The following is a 12,816-nucleotide window of genomic DNA, read 5'->3' as shown; positions in this document are numbered from 1 at the left end:
AGTGCACTCTCTGGACTCACGGCACTGCATAACCAGTGGTGCCAGTGCACTCTCTGGAATCACTGCAGTGCATCCCCAGTGGTGCCAGTGCACTCTCTGGACTCACTGCACTGCATCCCCAGTGGTGCCAGTGCACTCTCTGGACTCACCGGGGTGCATCCCCAGTGGTGTCAGTGCACTCTCTGGACTCACTGCACTGCATCCCCAGTGGTGCCAGTGCACTCTCTGGACTCACTGCACTGCATCCCCAGTGGTGCCAGTGAACTCTCTGGACTCACTGCACTGCATCCCCAGTGGTGCCAGTGCACTCTCTGGACTTACTTCAGTGCATCCCCAGTGGTGCCAGTGCACTCTCTGGACTCACTGCACCGCACCCCCAGTGGTGCCAGTGCACTCTCTGGACTCACTGCACTGCATTCCCAGTGGTGCCAGTGCACTCTCTGGACTCACTGCAGTGCATCCCCAGTGGTGCCAGTGCACTCTCTGGACTCACTGCACTGCATCTCCGGTGGTGCCAGTGCACTCTCTGGACTCACTGCACTGCATCCCCGGTGGTGCCAGTGCACTCTCTGGACTCACCGGGGTGCATCCCCAGTGGTGCCAGTGCACTCTCTGGACTCACTGCACTGCATCCCCAGTGGTGCCAGTGCACTCTCTGGAGATACTACACTGCATCCCCAGTGGTGCCAGTGCACTCTCTGTACTCACTGCACTGCATAACCAGAGGTGCCAGTGCACTCTCTGGACTCACTGCACCGCACCCCCAGTGGTGCCAGTGCACTCTCTGGACTCACTGCACTGCATCCGCAATGGTGCCAGTGCACTCTCTGGACTCACTGCAGTGCATCCCCAATGGTGCCAGTGCACTCTCTGGACTCACTGCAGTGCATCCCCAGTGGTGCCAGTGCACTCTCTGGACTCACTGCACTGCATCCGCAGTGGTGCCAGTGCACTCTCTGGACTCACTGCACTGCATCCCCATTGGTGCCAGTGCACTCTCTGGACTCACCGGGGTGCATCCCCAGTGGCGCCAGTGCACTCTCTGGACTCACCGGGGTGCACCCCCAGTAGTGCCAGTGCTCTCTCTGGACTCACTGCACTGCCTCCCCAGTGGTGCCAGTGCAATCTCTGGACTCACTGCACTGCATCCCCAGTGGTGCCAGTGCACTCTCTGGACTCACTGCAGTGCTTCCCCAATGGTGCCAGTGCACTCTGTGGACTCACCGGGGTGCATCCCCAGTGGTGCCAGTGCACTCTCTGGACTCACTGCAGTGCATCCCCAGTGGTGCCAGTGCACTCTCTGGACTCACTGCACTACATCCCCAGTGGTGCCAGTGCACTCTCTGGAGTTACGACAGTGCATCCCCAGTGGTGCCAGTGCACTCTCTGTACTCACTGCACTGCATAACCAGTGGTGCCAGTTCACTCTCCGGACTCACTGCACTGCATCCCCAGTGGTGCCAGTGCACTCTCTCGACTCACCAGGGTGCATCCCCACTGGTGCCAGTGCACTCTCTGGACTCACTGCACCGCACCCCCAGTGGTGCCAGTGCACTCTCTGGACTCACTGCACTGCATCCCCAGTGCTGCCAGTGCACTCTCTGGACTCACTGCACTGCATCCCCACTGGTGCCAGTGCACTCTCTGGACTCACTGCACTGCATCAACTGTGGTGCCAGTGCACTCTCTGGACTCACTGCACTGCATCCCCAGTGGTGCCAGTGCACTCTCTGGACTCACTGCAGAGCATCCCCAGTGGTGCCAGTGCACTCTCTGGACTCACCGGGGTGCATCCCCAGTGGTGCCAGTGCACTCTCTGGAGTTACTACACTGTATCCATAGTGGTGCCAGTGCACTCTCTGTACTCACTGCACTGCATAACCAGTGGTGCCAGTGCACTCTCTGGACTCACTGCACCGCACCCCCAGTGGTGCCAGTGCACTCTCTGGACTCACTGCACTGCATCCCCAGTGGTGCCAGTGCACTCTCTGGACTCACCGGCGTGCATCCCCAGTGGTGCCAGTGCACTCTCTGGAGATACTACACTGCATCCCCAGTGGTGCCAGTGCACTCTCTGTACTCACTGCACTGCATAACCAGAGGTGCCAGTGCACTCTCTGGACTCACTGCACCGCACCCCCAGTGGTGCCAGTGCACTCTCTGGACTCACTGCACTGCATCCGCAATGGTGCCAGTGCACTCTCTGGACTCACTGCAGTGCATCCCCAATGGTGCCAGTGCACTCTCTGGACTCACTGCAGTGCATCCCCAGTGGTGCCAGTGCACTCTCTGGACTCACTGCACTGCATCCCCAGTGGTGCCAGTGCACTCTCTGGACTCACTGCACTGCATCCCCATTGGTGCCAGTGCACTCTCTGGACTCACCGGGGTGCATCCCCAGTGGCGCCAGTGCACTCTCTGGACTCACCGGGGTGCACCCCCAGTAGTGCCAGTGCTCTCTCTGGACTCACTGCACTGCCTCCCCAGTGGTGCCAGTGCAATCTCTGGACTCACTGCACTGCATCCCCAGTGGTGCCAGTGCACTCTCTGGACTCACTGCAGTGCTTCCCCAATGGTGCCAGTGCACTCTGTGGACTCACCGGGGTGCATCCCCAGTGGTGCCAGTGCACTCTCTGGACTCACTGCAGTGCATCCCCAGTGGTGCCAGTGCACTCTCTGGACTCACTGCACTACATCCCCAGTGGTGCCAGTGCACTCTCTGGAGTTACGACAGTGCATCCCCAGTGGTGCCAGTGCACTCTCTGTACTCACTGCACTGCATAACCAGTGGTGCCAGTTCACTCTCCGGACTCACTGCACTGCATCCCCAGTGGTGCCAGTGCACTCTCTCGACTCACCAGGGTGCATCCCCACTGGTGCCAGTGCACTCTCTGGACTCACTGCACCGCACCCCCAGTGGTGCCAGTGCACTCTCTGGACTCACTGCACTGCATCCCCAGTGGTGCCAGTGCACTCTCTGGACTCACCGGGGTGCATCTCCAGTGGTGCCAGTGCACTCTCTGGACTCACTGCAGTACATCCCCAGTGGTGCCATTGCACTCTCTGGACTCACTGCACTGCATCCCCAGTCGTGCCAGTGCACTCTATGGACTCACCGGGGTGCATCCCCACTGGTGCCAGTGCACTCTCTGGACTCACTGCACTGCATTCCCAGGGGTGCCAGTGCACTCTCTGGACTCACTGCACTGCATACCCACTGGTGCCAGTGCACTCTCTGGACTCACTGCACTGCATCCCCAGTGGTGCCAGTGCACTCTCTGGACTCACTGCAGTGCATCCCCAGTGGTGCCAGTGCACTCTCTGGACTCACTGCAGTGCATCCCCAGTGGTGCCAGTGCACTCTCTGGACTCACTGTACTGCATCCCCCGTGGTGCCAGTGCACTCTCTGGACTCACTGCACTGCATCCCCAGTGGTGCCAGTGCACTCTCTGGACTCACTGCACTGCATCCCCAGTGGTGCCAGTGCACTCTCTGGACTCACCGGGGTGCATCCCCAGTGGTGCCAGTGCACTCTCTGGACTCACTGCTCTGCATCCCCAGTGGTGCCAGAGCACTCTCTGGACTCACTGCACTGCATCTCCAGTGGTGCCAGTGCACTCTCTGGACTCACTGCACTGCATCCCCAGTGGTGCCAGTGCACTCTCTGGACTCACTGCACTGCATCCCCAGTGGTGCCAGTGCACTCTCTGGACTTACTGCACTGCATCCCCAGTGGTGCTAGTGCACTCTCTGGACTCACCCGGGCGCATCCGCAGTGGTGCCAGTGCACTCTCTGGAGTCACTGCACTGCATCCCCAGTGGTTCCAGTGCACTCTCTGGACTCACTGCACTGCATCCCCAGTGGTGCCAGTGCACTCTCGGTACTCACTGCACTGCATAACCAGTGGTGCCAGTGCACTCTCTGGACTCACTGCACCGCACCCCCAGTGGTGCCAGTGCACTCTCTGGACTCACTGCACTGCATTCCCAGTGGTGCCAGTGCACTCTCTGGACTCACTGCAGTGCATCCCCAGTGGTGCCAGTGCACTCTCTGGACTCACTGCACTGCATCTCCGGTGGTGCCAGTGCACTCTCTGGACTCACTGCACTGCATCCCCACTGGTGCCAGTGCACTCTCTGGACTCACCGGGGTGCATCCCCAGTAGTGCCAGTGCACTCTCTGGACTCACTGCACTGCATCCCCAGTGGTGCCAGTGCACTCTCTGGACTCACAGCACTGCATCCCCAGTGGTGCCAGTGAACTCTCTGGACTCACTTCATTGCATCCCCAGTGGTGCCAGTGCACTCTCTGGACTCACTGCACTGCATCCCCAGTGGTGCCAGTGCGCTCTCTGGAGTCACCGGGGTGCATCCCCAGTGGTGCCAGTGCACTCTCTGGACTCACCGGCGTACATCCCCAGTGGTGCCACTGCACTCTCTGGAGTTACTACACTGCATCCCCAGTGGTGCCAGTGCACTCTCTGTACTCACTGCACTGCATAACCAGAGGTGCCAGTGCACTCTCTGGACTCACTGCACCGCACCCCCAGTGGTGCCAGTGCACTCTCTGGACTCACTGCACCGCACCCCCAGTGGTGCCAGTACACTCTCTGGACTCACCGGGGTGCATCCCCAGTGGTGCCAGTGCACTCTCTGGACTCACTGCACTGCATCCCCAGTGCTGCCAGTGCACTCTCTGGACTCACTGCACTGCATCCCCAGTGGTGCCAGTGCACTCTCTGGACTCACTGCACTGCATCCCCAGTGGTGCCAGTGCACTCTCTGGACTCACCGGGGTGCATCCCCAGTGGTGCCAGTGCAATCTCTGGACTCACTGCACTGCATCCCCAGTGGTGCCAGTGCACTCTCTGGACTCACTGCAGTGCTTCCCCAGTGGTGCCAGTGCACTCTAAGGACTCACCGGGGTGCATCCCCAGTGGTGCCAGTGCACTCTCTGGACTCACTGCACTGCATCCCCAGTGGTGCCAGTGCACTCTCTGGACTCACTGCACTGCATCCCCAGTGGTGCCAGTGAACTCTCTGGACTCACTTCAGTGCATCCCCAGTGGTGCCAGTGCACTCTCTGGACTCACTGCACTGCATCCCCAGTGGTGCCAGTGCACTCTCTGGACTCACTGCAGTGCATCCCCAGTGGTGCCAGTGCACTCTCTGGACTCACTGCACTGCATCCCCAGTGGTGCCAGTGCACTCTCTGGAGTTACGACACTGCATCCCCAGTGGTGCCAGTGCACTCTCTGTACTCACTGCACTGCATAACCAGTGGTGCCAGTGCACTCTCTGGACTCATTGAAGTGCATCCGCAGTGGTGCCAGTGCACTCTCTGGACTCACTGCACTGCATCCCCAGTGGTGCTAGTGCACTCTCTGGACTCACCGTGTGCATCCCTAGTGGTGCCAGTGCACTCTTCTGGACTCACTGCAGTGCATCCCCAGTGGTGCCAGTGCACTCTCTGGACTCGCTGCACTGCATCCCCAGTGGTGCCAGTGCACTCTCTGGACTCACTGCACTGCATCCCCAGTGGTGACAGTGCACTCTCTGGACTCACTACACTGCATCCCCAGTGGTGCCAGTGCACTCTCTGGACTCACTGCAGTGCATCCCCAGTGGTGCCAGTGCACTCTCTGGACACACTTCAGTGAATCCCCAGTGGTGCCAGTGCACTCTCTGTACTCACTGCACCGCATCCCCAGTGGTGCCAGTGCACTCTCTGGACTCACTGCACTGCTTCCCCTGTGGTGCCAGTGAACTCTCTGGACTCACTGCACTGCATCCCCAGTGGTGCCAGTGCACTCTCTGGACTCACTGCACTGCATCCTCAGTGGTGCCAGTGCACTCTCCGGACTCACTGCACTGCATCCCCAGTGGTGCCAGTGCACTCTCTGGACTCACCAGGGTGCATCCCCACTGGTGCCAGTGCACTCTCTGGACTCACTGCACCGCACCCCCAGTGGTGCCAGTGCACTCTCTGGACTCACAGGGGTGCATCCCCAGTGGTGCCAGTGCACTCTCTGGACTCACCGGCGTGCATCCCCAGTGGTGCCAGTGCACTCTCTGGAGTTACTACACTGCATTCCCAGTGGTGCCAGTGCACTCTTTGGACTCACTGCACTGCATAACCAGAGGTGCCAGTGCACTCTCTGGACTCACTGCACCGCACCCCCAGTGGTGCCAGTGCACTCTCTGGACTCACTGCACTGCATCCGCAATGGTGCCAGTGCACTCTCTGGACTCACTGCAGTGCATCCCCAGTGGTGCCAGTGCACTCTCTGGACTCACTGCACTGAATCCCCAGTGGTGCCAGTGCACTCTCTGGACTCACTGCACTGCATACGCAGTGGTGCCAGTGCACTCTCTGGACTCACTGCACTGCATCCCCATTGGTGTCAGTGCACTCTCTGGACTCACCGGGGTGCATCCCCAGTGGTGCCAGTGCACTCTCTGGACTTACTGCACTGCATCCCCACTGGTGCCAGTGCACTCTCTGGACTCACTGCAGTGCATCCCCAGCGGTGCCAGTGCAATCTCTGGACTCACTGCACTGCATCCCCAGTGGTGCCAGTGCACTCTCTGGACTCACTGCAGTGCTTCCCCAGTGGTGCCAGTGCACTCTCAGGACTCACCGGGGTGCATCCCCAGTGGTGCCAGTGCACTCTCTGGACTCACTGCACTGCATCCCCAGTGGTGCCAGTGCACTCTCTGGACTCACTGCAGTGCATCCCCAGCGGTGCCAGTGCAATCTCTGGACTCACTGCACTGCATCCCCAGTGGTGCCAGTGCACTCTCTGGACTCACCAGGGTGCATCCCCACTGGTGCCAGTGCACTCTCTGGACTCACTGCACCGCACCCCCAGTGGTGCCAGTGCACTCTCTGGACTCACCGGGGTGCATCCCCAGTGGTGCCAGTGCACTCTCTGGACTCACTGCACTGCATCCCCAGTGGTGACAGTGCACTCTCTGGACTCACTGCAGTGCATCCCCAGTGGTGCCAGTGAACTCTCTGGACTCACTTCAGTGCATCCCCAGTGGTGCCAGTGCTCTCTCTGGACTCACTGTACTGCATCCCCAGTGGTGCCAGTGCACTCTCAGGACTCACCGGGGTGCATCCCCACTGGTGCCAGTGCACTCTCTGGACTCACTGCACTGCATCCTCAGTGGTGCCAGTGCACTCTCCGGACTCACTGCACTGCATCCCCAGTGGTGCCAGTGCACTCTCTGGACTCACCAGGGTTCATCCCCACTGGTTCCAGTGCACTCTCTGGACTCACTGCTCCGCACCCCCAGTGGTGCCAGTGCACTCTCTGGACTCACCGGGGTGCATCCCCAGTGGTGCCAGTGCACTCTCTGGACTCACTGCACTGCATCCCCAGTGGTGCCAGTGCACTCTCTGGACTCACTGCAGTGCATCCCCAGTGGTGCCAGTGAACTCTCTGGACTCACTTCAGTGCATCCCCAGTGGTGCCAGTGCTCTCTCTGGACTCACTGCACTGCATCCCCAGTGGTGCCAGTGCACTCTCTGGACTCACTGCATTGCATCCCCAGTGGTGCCAGTGCACTCTCTGGACTCACCGGCGTGCATCCCCAGTGGTGCCAGTGCACTCTCTGGAGTTACTACACTGCATCCCCAGTGGTGCCAGTGCACTCTCTGGACTCACTGCACTGCATAACCAGAGGTGCCAGTTCACTCTCTGGACTCACTGCACCGCACCCCCAGTGGTGCCAGTGCACTCTCTGGACTCACTGCACTGCATCCGCAATGGTGCCAGTGCACTCTCTGGACTCACTGCAGTGCATCCCAAGTGGTGCCAGTGCACTCTCTGGACTCACTGCACTGCATCCACAGTGGTGCCAGTGCACTCTCTGGACTCACTGCACTCCATCCCCATTGGTGCCAGTGCACTCTCTGGACTCACCGGGGTGCATCCCCAGTGGTGCCAGTGCACTCTCTGGACTTACTGCACTGCATCCCCACTGGTGCCAGTGCTCTCTCTGGACTCACTGCACTGCATCCCCAGTGGTGCCAGTGCACTCTCTGGACTCACTGCACTGCATCCCCAGTGGTGCCAGTGCACTCTCTGGACTCACTGCAGTGCTTCCCCAGTGGTGCCAGTGCACTCTGTGGACTCACCGGGGTGCATCCCCAGTGGTGCCAGTGCACTCTCTGGACTCACCGGGGTGCATCCCCACTGGTGCCAGTGCACTCTCTGGACTCACTGCACTGCATTCCCAGGGGTGCCAGTGCACTCTCTGGACTCACTGCACTGCATCCCCAGTGGTGCCAGGGCTCTCTCAGGACTCACCGCGGTGCATCCCCAGTTGTGCCAGTGCACTCTCTGGACTCACTGCACTGCATCCCCAGTGGTGCCAGTGCACTCTCTGGACTCACTGTACTGCATCCCCAGTGGTGCCAGTGCACTCTCTGGACTCACTGCACTGCATCCCCAGTGGTGCCAGTGCACTCTCTGGACTCACTGCACTGCATCCGCAGTGGTGCCAGTGCACTCTCTGGACTCACTGCACTGCATCCCCAGTGATGCCAGAGCACTCTCTGGACTCACTGCACTGCATCTCCAGTGGTGCCAGTGCACTCTCTGGACTCACTGCACTGCATCCCCAGTGGTGCCAGTGCACTCTCTGGACTCACTGCAGTGCATCCCCAGTGGTGCCAGTGCACTCTCTGGACTTACTGCAGTGCTTCCCCAGTGGTGCTAGTGCACTCTCTGGACTCACCCGGGTGCATCCGCATTGGTGCCAGTGCACTCTCTGGAGTCACTGCACTGCATCCACAGTGGTGCCAGTGCACTCTCTGGACTCACTTAGTGAATCCCCAGTGGTGCCAGTGCACTCTCTGGACTCACTGCACTGCATTCCCAGTGGTGCCAGTGCACTCTCTGGACTCACTGCACTGCATCCCCAGTGGTGCCAGTGCACTCTCTGGACTCACTGCAGTGCATCCCCAGTGGTGCCAGTGCACTCTCTGGACTCACTGCACTGCATCCCCAGTGGTGCCAGTGCACTTTCTGGACTCACAGCACTGCATCCCCAGTGGTGCCAGTGCACTCTCTGGACTCACTGCACTGCATCCCCAGTGGTGCCAGTGCACTCTCTGGACTCACTGCAGTGCATCCCCAGTGGTGCCAGTGCACTCTCTGTACTCACTGCACTGCATAACCAGTGGTGCCAGTGCACTCTCAGGACTCACCGGGGTGCATCCCCAGTGGTGCCAGTGCACTCTCTGGACTCACTGCACTGCATCCCCAGTGGTGCCAGTGCACTCTCTGGACTCACTTCACCGCATCCCCAGTGGTGCCAGTGCACTCTTCTGGACTCACTGCACTGCATCCCCAGTGGTGCCAGTGCACTCTCTGGACTCACCGGGGTGCATCCCCAGTGGTGCCAGTGCACTCTCTGGACTCACTGCACTGCATCCTCAGTTGTGCCAGTGCACTCTCCGGACTCACTGCACTGCATCCCCAGTGGTGCCAGTGCACTCTCTGGACTCACCAGGGTTCATCCCCACTGGTGCCAGTGCACTCTCTGGACTCACTGCACCGCACCCCCAGTGGTGCCAGTGCACTCTCTGGACTCACCGGGGTGCATCCCCAGTGGTGCCAGTGCACTCTCTGGACTCACTGCACTGCATCCCCAGTGGTGCCAGTGCACTCTCTGGACTCACTACAGTGCATCCCCAGTGGTGCCAGTGAACTCTCTGGACTCACTTCAGTGCATCCCCAGTGGTGCCAGTGCTCTCTCTGGACTCACTGCACTGCATCCCCAGTGGTGCCAGTGCACTCTCTGGACTCACTGCATTGCATCCCCAGTGGTGCCAGTGCACTCTCTGGACTCACCGGCGTGCATCCCCAGTGGTGCCAGTGCACTCTCTGGAGTTACTACACTGCATCCCCAGTGGTGCCAGTGCACTCTCTGGACTCACTGCACTGCATAACCAGAGGTGCCAGTTCACTCTCTGGACTCACTGCACCGCACCCCCAGTGGTGCCAGTGCACTCTCTGGACTCACTGCACTGCATCCGCAATGGTGCCAGTGCACTCTCTGGACTCACTGCAGTGCATCCCCAGTGGTGCCAGTGCACTCTCTGGACTCACTGCACTGCATCCACAGTGGTGCCAGTGCACTCTCTGGACTCACTGCACTGCATCCCCATTGGTGCCAGTGCACTCTCTGGACTCACCGGGGTGCATCCCCAGTGGTGCCAGTGCACTCTCTGGACTTACTGCACTGCATCCCCACTGGTGCCAGTGCTCTCTCTGGACTCACTGCACTGCATCCCCAGTGGTGCCAGTGCACTCTCTGGACTCACTGCACTGCATCCCCGTGGTGCCAGTGCACTCTCTGGACTCACTGCAGTGCTTCCCCAGTGGTGCCAGTGCACTCTCAGGACTCACCGGGGTTCATCCCCAGTGGTGCCAGTGCACTCTCTGGACTCACCGGGTTGCATCCGCACTGGTGCCAGTGCACTCTCTGGACTCACTGCACTGCATTCCCAGGGGTGCCAGTGCACTCTCTGGACTCACTGCACTGCATCCCCAGTGGTGCCAGGGCTCTCTCAGGACTCACCGCGGTGCATCCCCAGTTGTGCCAGTGCACTCTCTGGACTCACTGCACTGCATCCCCAGTGGTGCCAGTGCACTCTCTGGACTCACTGTACTGCATCCCCAGTGGTGCCAGTGCACTCTCTGGACTCACTGCACTGCATCCCCAGTGGTGCCAGTGCACTCTCTGGACTCACTGCACTGCATCCGCAGTGGTGCCAGTGCACTCTCTGGACTCACTGCACTGCATCCCCAGTGGTGCCAGTGCACTCTCTGGACTCACTGCACTGCATCCCCAGTGATGCCAGAGCACTCTCTGGACTCACTGCACTGCATCTCCAGTGGTGCCAGTGCACTCTCTGGACTCACTGCACTGCATCCCCAGTGGTGCCAGTGCACTCTCTGGACTCACTGCACTGCATCCCCAGTGGTGCCAGTGCACTCTCTGGACTTACTGCAGTGCATCCCCAGTGGTGCTAGTGCACTCTCTGGACTCACCCGGGTGCATCCGCATTGGTGCCAGTGCACTCTCTGGAGTCACTGCACTGCATCCACAGTGGTGCCAGTGCACTCTCTGGACTCACTTAGTGAATCCCCAGTGGTGCCAGTGCACTCTCTGGACTCACTGCACTGCATCCCCAGTGGTGCCAGTGCACTCTCTGGACTCACTGCACTGCATCCCCAGTGGTGCCAGTGCACTCTCTGGACTCACTGCAGTGCATCCCCAGTGGTGCCAGTGCACTCTCTGGACTCACTGCACTGCATCCCCAGTGGTGCCAGTGCACTTTCTGGACTCACAGCACTGCATCCCCAGTGGTGCCAGTGCACTCTCTGGACTCACTGCACTGCATCCCCAGTGGTGCCAGTGCACTCTCTGGACTCACTGCAGTGCATCCCCAGTGGTGCCAGTGCACTCTCTGTACTCACTGCACTGCATAACCAGTGGTGCCAGTGCACTCTCAGGACTCACCGGGGTGCATCCCCAGTGGTGCCAGTGCACTCTCTGGACTCACTGCACTGCATCCCCAGTGGTGCCAGTGCACTCTCTGGACTCACTTCACCGCATCCCCAGTGGTGCCAGTGCACTCTTCTGGACTCACTGCACTGCATCCCCAGTGGTGCCAGTGCACTCTCTGGACTCACTGCAGTGCATCCCCAGTGGTGCCAGTGCACTCTCTGGACTCACTGCACCGCATCCCCAGTGGTGCCAGTGCACTCTCTGGAGTCACTGCACTGCTTCCCCAGTGGTGCCAGTGAACTCTCTGGACTCACTGCACTGCATCCCCAGTGGTGCCAGTGCACTCTCTGGACTCACTTCAGTGCATCCCCAGTGGTGCCAGTGCACTCTCTGGACTCACTGCACTGCATCCCCAGTGGTGCCAGTGCACTCTCTGGACTCACTGCACTGCATCCCCACTGGTGCCAGTGCACTCTCTGGAGTCACTACACTGCATCCCCAGTGGTGCCAGTGCACTCACTGCACTCACTGCACTGCATCCCCAGTGGTGCCAGTGCACTCTCTGGACTCACTGTACTGCATCACCAGTGGTGCCAGTGCACTCTGTGGACTCACCGGGGTGCATCCCCAGTGGTGCCAGTGCACTCTCTGGACTCACCGCAGTGCATCCCCAGTGGTGCCAGTGCACTCTCTGGACTCACTGCACTGCATCCCCAGTGGTGCCAGTGCACTCTCTGGACTCACCGGGGTGCATCCCCACTGGTGCCAGTGCACTCTTTCGAGTCACTGCACTGCATCCCCAGTGGTGCCGGTGCACTCTCTGGACTCACTGCACTGCATCCCCACTGGTGCCAGTGCACTCTCTGGACTCACTGCACTGCATCCCCAGTGGTGCCAGTGCACTCTCTGGACTCACTTCACCGCATCCCCAGTGGTGCCAGTGCACTCTCTGGACTCACTGCACTGCATCCCCAGTGGTGCCAGTGCACTCTCTGGACTCACTGCACCGCACCCCCAGTGGTGCCAGTGCACTCTCTGGATGGACTCACTGCACTGCACCCCCAGTGGTGCCAGTGCACTCTCTGGAGTCACTGCACTGCATCCCCAGTGGTGCCAGTGCACTCTCTGGACTCACTGCAGTGCATCCCCAGTGGTGCCAGTGCACTCTCTGGACTCACTGCACTGCATCCCCAGTGGTGCCAGTGCACTCTCTGGACTTACTGCAGTGCATCCCCAGTGGTGCTAGTGCACTCTCTGGACTCACCCGGGTGCATGCGCAGTGGTGC

The sequence above is a fragment of the Anser anser genome (genome assembly GCF_964211835.1).
Source record: "Anser anser genome assembly, chromosome: 2".
Taxonomy (NCBI): Eukaryota; Metazoa; Chordata; class Aves; order Anseriformes; family Anatidae; genus Anser; species Anser anser.
The sequence above is the reverse complement of the archived record's forward strand: the minus strand, read 5'-3'. Positions refer to the sequence as shown.